This window comes from Lethenteron reissneri, chromosome 52, assembly GCF_015708825.2.
Source record: "Lethenteron reissneri isolate LAM-NWPU_2019-01 chromosome 52, ASM1570882v1, whole genome shotgun sequence".
In the NCBI taxonomy this organism is placed as follows: Eukaryota; Metazoa; Chordata; class Hyperoartia; order Petromyzontiformes; family Petromyzontidae; genus Lethenteron; species Lethenteron reissneri.
In genome coordinates this window covers 10,370,634-10,377,111 of record NC_083830.1, presented here as the reverse complement: position 1 = coordinate 10,377,111, position 6,478 = coordinate 10,370,634, and positions in this window count along the sequence as shown.

Below are 6,478 nucleotides of genomic sequence, written 5' to 3'. Positions count from 1 at the left end.
AGAGGGGAGGCAGTGACCTCGTAAGGTTTGGCTGTTCTCCAGTGGCATCTCGTGGCTTCAGTTCAATCCGCGTGCATTTAGCCTGAGTAATGATTGCAATGCAATGGCAACATGTGGTAAATGCACCGGATGCCGGGCACCCACCGCTTCTGGCCGCGAGATCTTACCGCGTGAGCTTAACGCGTGGGCTTACCGCGTGCGTTTACCGCGTGAGCTTACCGCGTGCGCGGTATGTCTGGTGGACAAAGCTCCGGTGGGCTTGAGGCCACCATTGTCGCGTTCCACTCGTCCGGTGATTCCACCCAGAGTCACTCGGAGTCCGCGAGCCCGTCAATGGGTCGCGCGCCATGGGTTCGGTCGGTTGGGTGCCTGCATTTGCCAGCACAGGGTTTGAAAGGAACCTCTCGTTACTACACCAGCCGTTAAACCAGCGACCATCGCTGTGTCAATCGCCTCGTCATTGCTGCTGCTGCTGCGGGGACAGCGGCGGTTGACGGGGGGAGGAAGTTCCTCTAAGAGAGCCGTTCTCGCGCTCAAGTTAAGCTGCCAAATTTCACCGCCGGGTAAATTTTTTACTCGGCCTTTCCAGATGAGGGCGCATTCAACCGCTCCTTTTTCATGGAGGGGGGAAAATGTTGTTAAACGTGAGTGTATTTTTGTAATTTCCAAATTGTGCTTTGCCAGTTTAAGTTGACGATGGAGAGGTGCTTAAACGTTGCTTCCAACTCAGCTTTGCCATCCACACTCTGCCACGTTTAATAGCTACAGGCTGCTCGGACGCAGGCGATCCTTGCAAAGTCAGGGTAGGCGTTTGGAGAGAGCATTTTAATAATGGCTACTTGTAAAACACATATACACATGTTTAACTGAAAGCTAGCTTGGGATTTTAAATTCTTAGCAAGCGAATAACTAATTCTGGTGTATTAATTTGACATGCTGTAAATGCAATCTGAGCAACATGCAGAAAGCACAACACCCCAGAGTGCAGTGTGCAACGCATTGGGACCCGTTTAACATTCTATAGAGGCACGTGTGATTGGGTTGAGTGTGCAGAGCACGAGGAGTGTGACTTGTGGATGCGGATATTCTGCTCATCATCATCATCGTAGCCCGGTCCACACTTTGATAGAGCAGGCAGAGTAGCACAAATTGTTCCATACCCAACATGCCACCGAGTCGGTCCCGGGACTCGCTGTAATAGCCATCTAAAAAGGTGTCGTCAGTTGACAACGGAGCGCCGTGATGTCACCTCCTGTGATATCCTTTCAACCGAGCGCCGTGTGTAAAATCCCATGATGTTGCTTCTTGATGGAGAAAATGCATCAGAAATCTAAAAAGAAACAACACTGGATGAGGTACTTCCTGTGCAGGTAACTGATTGGACTGGAGATAGAACGAAGTGTCGAGTAAAAAATAATATATGATTATATAATATAATAATGTTATAATATATGCAATACTATTGTAAAATTAGTGTAAGAACAGTAATAGAATTGTAACGTTGTAATCGTGTAACGGCATTGTCAGTAATACGTCTTGTCAGTCACATTATTGTTAATAGTACAATACGTCTGTCAGGGCAAAACTTACTATTCTACCAGGCAAGATGTCATTCCTTTTCACGTACCAAAATAGTCACGTCCTCTCGACTTTACTCAAATCTATGGATAGTGAGGCCTGGTGAGTTGGAATCAGGTCAGGGTGCGATATCGTAGTTGCCATGACTGCACTGTTGTTCAGAGTAGCGGGGTGACGCCTTCACCGAGCGACGCTCGTGGTGACAGTCGGCAGGTGTCGCCCTGCAGACTCTGCTCGAGTGAACGTTGGTTCTTGCGGTACGATGTGCCCCCGGCTTCATCTCGACCTTGTCCTGGAGGTTCGAGAGAAGTCTCGAGACGAAAGCTAGCAGCGTCGTGGCCACTCGTCGTCTTGCTTGCGACACCAGCGCGCCGATTGTGAGAACCGTCAACCCTTCAAATTGTACTCGAATCTCAAGGTGCCAATTGCACTTCGAATAGCTTCACAGCAGCGATGCGTGCTTGGATTGGGGTGCCACTCAGGTTACTTTGTTTGCAAGGAATGGAAAAGTTACGAAAAGGACTTAAAGGTACTCTATGGGCAGCGTGGGCTCGTTGAGTTGCCAGCCATCTCCGGGAGTTGGCATCTGTGGTTGAGTGGCAAGGATCAATCCTGTACCGAGATCTGGTACTGGTATTGTAGTGAGCTTTATTTCAGTACACTGCAAAGTTTTGATTGGTCTAGGCCAGGGGTTGGTAACAAATATAACAAGATACATTTTTTTTTCGAATTGAGTACAAAACTTAATGTTTCAAGAGCCACCAATGTATGTGAATACATGTGTAATGCGGGCGTAAGCGACCTTCCGGATGTGACGTCACGGAGAGGTGGAGTTATGTGACGTGGGAGAAAGGTTCGGGTCCTTAAGGGGAGAAACCGGAAGGAGACGAGAGAGAGTGGGAGACTGAGCAAGGGTGAGGCCACGCAGGGTGAAACCAGAGAAGGGTGGCACCGTAGGCCAGCGGTGACCAGCCACGGGAGCAGCCAGCGGGGCTGCGGGAGGAGACAGCAGTGGGGCTGCTGGAGAAGGAGAGCGGTGGAGGAGCTGCAGCGAGTACAGCCAGGGAGGCTGTGTATGGGAGACAGCAGCAAGGCTGCTAGGAGCTACGGGAGCGACAGGGAAACAGCCGCGAGGCTGTCCGAGGCTACGGGAGCGACACGAGGAGGAGCTGCAGCGAGTACAGCCAGGGAGGCTGCGTGAGAGTAACAGCAGCGAGGCTGCTAAGAGGCTACGGGGGCGACAGAGACCAACAGCGGGGCTGTTAGTGGTGACGGGTGTAACAACAGCGTCGGCACCGTGTGGAAAGTTTCAAAGGAGGACAGCCGTGTGGGAGACAGCAAACGAACCGAATAAAGGACACCACGCCAGATATCGTGGTCGAGTCTTTTATTACATTGGTGTCGGAAGTGCAACGGCATGTCGAAGCAAGTAAGAAAGAAAATTATTCCGGCGCCAGCATCGGCTTCTTCGTCCGACGACGACGACCTCCCTCCAACCATGGATTCTGCTGGGGTGGTGGAGGAGAGCCCTGCTGAAACGAGCACGGGGACTGGAGTTGAAGATGTCGCCGCGGTGTCGGGCCCGCCAACAACATCGGACGCTGATCCACGATGGCAGCAGATGGCGGAGCAACTGGAGACTCTCAAGGACGTCCTGGCGCAGTTGAGTCATCTCGTCACGCCAAGGACGGCGACGGAGAGAGCAAAGAGTGCTCCACGGGCCGCCACATTGTCTTCGCTTCCGACGCCATCAGCCACGCGGCACGAGGCCGCCATCTTGCGCGTTCCGCGGCGGGAAACCGCCATCTTGACCACGCCGCGGTTCGACGCCATTTTGAACTTACCACCGGAGGAGCCATCGGTGGAGGACGGAGTAAAGAGAAGTCGGAGTCGCCATCTTACCACAGTCAAGGAATTCGCCATCGGGGGCGATTGGAGCGCTTTCGCCTGCAGATTCTTGGCGGCGGTCCGTTCTGCGAGGTGGACCGATGCTGAGGCCTTAGAAGTGTTGCCGACTCTTCTGGACGGCTAATCAGTTAGATTTTTTCGTTCCATAACGGCCGAAAAGAAGAAGACATTATGTGGAGTTTTTGAAGAAATGGCCGACGCCTACGAGCCACCTGACAATGCGCATCGGCGATTTGCTCAACGACAACGAGCGCCCGAGGAATCGCCCGTTGCATATAGGGGTGCGGTGCTGGAGTTGGCTATGGCCGCATATCCAGAGACGACACCGGACCTGCTCGAACCTCTCATCTTGGGTAAGATGCTCGAGCTGTCTCGGGATCTTGGGATTCCCATGCCTGTGTGTGGGCATGAGAAGCTCACTTCCCGGGCGGCGGCAAAATGTCTGGATGCACAATTCAACCTCCGACGGTGGAAACAAGTCGCGGCGTGGACGGGGGGCCCGTCGCAGAGGGTGGCGCTCTGGGTTGGGACCCTACAAAGGCGGTCTACGTGCCGGATGGGGGGGGCCCTCAGGAGCTGACGGCCGCCTCCGGTCCATGGTCGGGACGCGGTGGGCCGGGCCCGCGCGCTGCACCACCGGTACGGGGCCGGCAGGATGCAAGGCCTGCGCTTCGGCGCAACGACGTCGACTGCTTCCGCTGCGGGCAGAGGGGCCACTACGCAAAGGACTGCTGGGCCCGCATCCCGGGTCCGCCGCAGCAGGAGGCCTCATCAACGGACAAGCCGACTAAGGAACCTCCGAAACAGGCAAGTTGGCATGCACCAGACACCCGGCAAGGCTTTGCACCTCACCCATCACCTTCGTTGTGCGATCCAAATGTTGTTGTTAAAGAGAGGCCATCGACGGGGCCTTGTCGCTCGGTGACGCAGTGGCGCAAATTGGCACGGAGGGTCGTCGCGGCCGCTACGGGTTCGTCCACTGTACCGGGGTCTATACAAGGGGTGGACGTGCGCATTTTGGTCGATTCCGGGGCGTCCGCAACTATTATTTCGGATGTCATTTTTCATCTGTTGGGCATCCCACCCGGGGCCGTGCGTCCGGTTTACGGGTCGTGCGTCGCTGCGAACGGGGGTAGCATGGGCATCGTGGGCCAGGTGGACGCTAAAATATCTATCGGGGATGTGTCGGCCTCGGGCATTGTGTTGATTTCAAGATCCTTGGCAGTTCCTTGTTTATTGGGCACTGATTTCCTGGCTAAGATGCCTATTTTGATCAAAATTAATGAGAATTGTATTGAACTGCCGGGTGGCCGTCAAATCTCGTTTCTGCCGTCGCCCTGGGGGCGACCTGCTTCAGCCGCACAAGTGCAGGCGCTGTCCGTGGCATCTGTTGACATCCCACCTGGCTCACAGATGCTTATTCCCTTGCGGTATCGGAAGCCCCTGCCTGATCGGCTAGGAGCGGTTGGGGTCTTGTTGTCACCGTCAGCCTCGATAACGGCCGGGTTGGCGCTGGTTGGGGCACAGACCATCGTCCGGCCGGATCAATTACCGTTTTTACAGGTGCTCAATGCGGGTGCTGAAAACGTCTGCGTCCCGGCTGGTACGGTTGTGGCACATGCCACTACGGCATTTACGGCTCAGGATTGTTCGCATAGCCAGAGGGTGGTTGCTGGTGTTTCCGAGCCTGTGGCTTCGGATAATCGCTGGATTGCTAACTTATGTGACGGAAATTCTTCCCTGTCCGTGGATCAACGTGGTGCGCTTCACAAATTGTTATTGACGTATTCGGATGTGTTCAGCTCCAATGATTTGGATTTGGGACGCACCTCGTTGCTTTACCATCATATTGATACAGGCGACGCTGCCCCTATTCGGTTGAATTCGCACCGAATGAGTCCCGCCGAGCGAGAACACGTTCGGGGGGCAGTGGAAGACATGTTGGCTGCGGACATTATATCGCCATCTAACAGCCCATGGGGCGCGCCTGTGGTTTTGGTTAAGAAAAAGGATGGCAAATTGCGATTTTGTGTTGATTTTCGCAAATTGAATAAGATATCGGTGGCAGATGCGTATCCCCTGCCGCGTATGAACGACTCCCTCGATGCATTGTCGGGGGCTAAGTTCTTTTCTACACTGGACCTCTCTTCGGGATTTTGGCAGCTTCCCCTTGACGAGCCCTCACGGGAGAAAACCGCATTCCGTACGCCGCAGGGGTTATTTCAATTCAACTGCCTTCCGATGGGGCTGAATGCGGCCCCTGCTACATTTCAAAGGCTGATGGAGCTCGTTTTGACGGGGTTGCAGTGGGAGACATGTCTCATATATTTGGACGATATTATTGTCTTCAGCCGCACATTTGATGAACATTTAAGGCGGCTGGAGACGGTGTTCACGAGGATGCGCTCCGCGAATTTGAAATTCAAACCAAAGAAATGTCACCTACTGCAACGGTCCGTCCGTTATTTGGGGCACATCGTGAGTGCTGAGGGGGTGTCCACGGACCCGGAAAAAACGGCGTGCGTCCGGGATTGGCCAACTCCGGCCACCGTGGGGGATGTACGTCGGTTTTTGGGATTTGCCTCGTATTATCGAAGATTTGTGCCGAATTTTGCGACGATCGCGAGGCCCTTGCACCTCCTTATGGGTAAGAGACGTAAGTTTGCGTGGGGACCGCCGGAAGAGGCGGCCTTTCAGAGTCTGCGCGATCTGTTGGCTACGGCCCCAACATTGGATTATCCCGATTTCGATCACCCATTCATTCTTGATACGGACGCGAGTGACACAGGTATTGGCGCGGTATTATCTCAGTCTAAAGGGGGCGTAGAGCGCGTCGTGGCGTATGGTAGCCGGGTCTTGTCTCCCGCGGAAACCCGCTACTGTGTCACTCGCAGGGAACTCCTAGCCGTTGTTTTTTTCCTACGTCAGTTTCGACCGTACCTTTACGGTCGTTCCTTTATCGTGCGTACGGATCATGTGGCCTTGCAATATG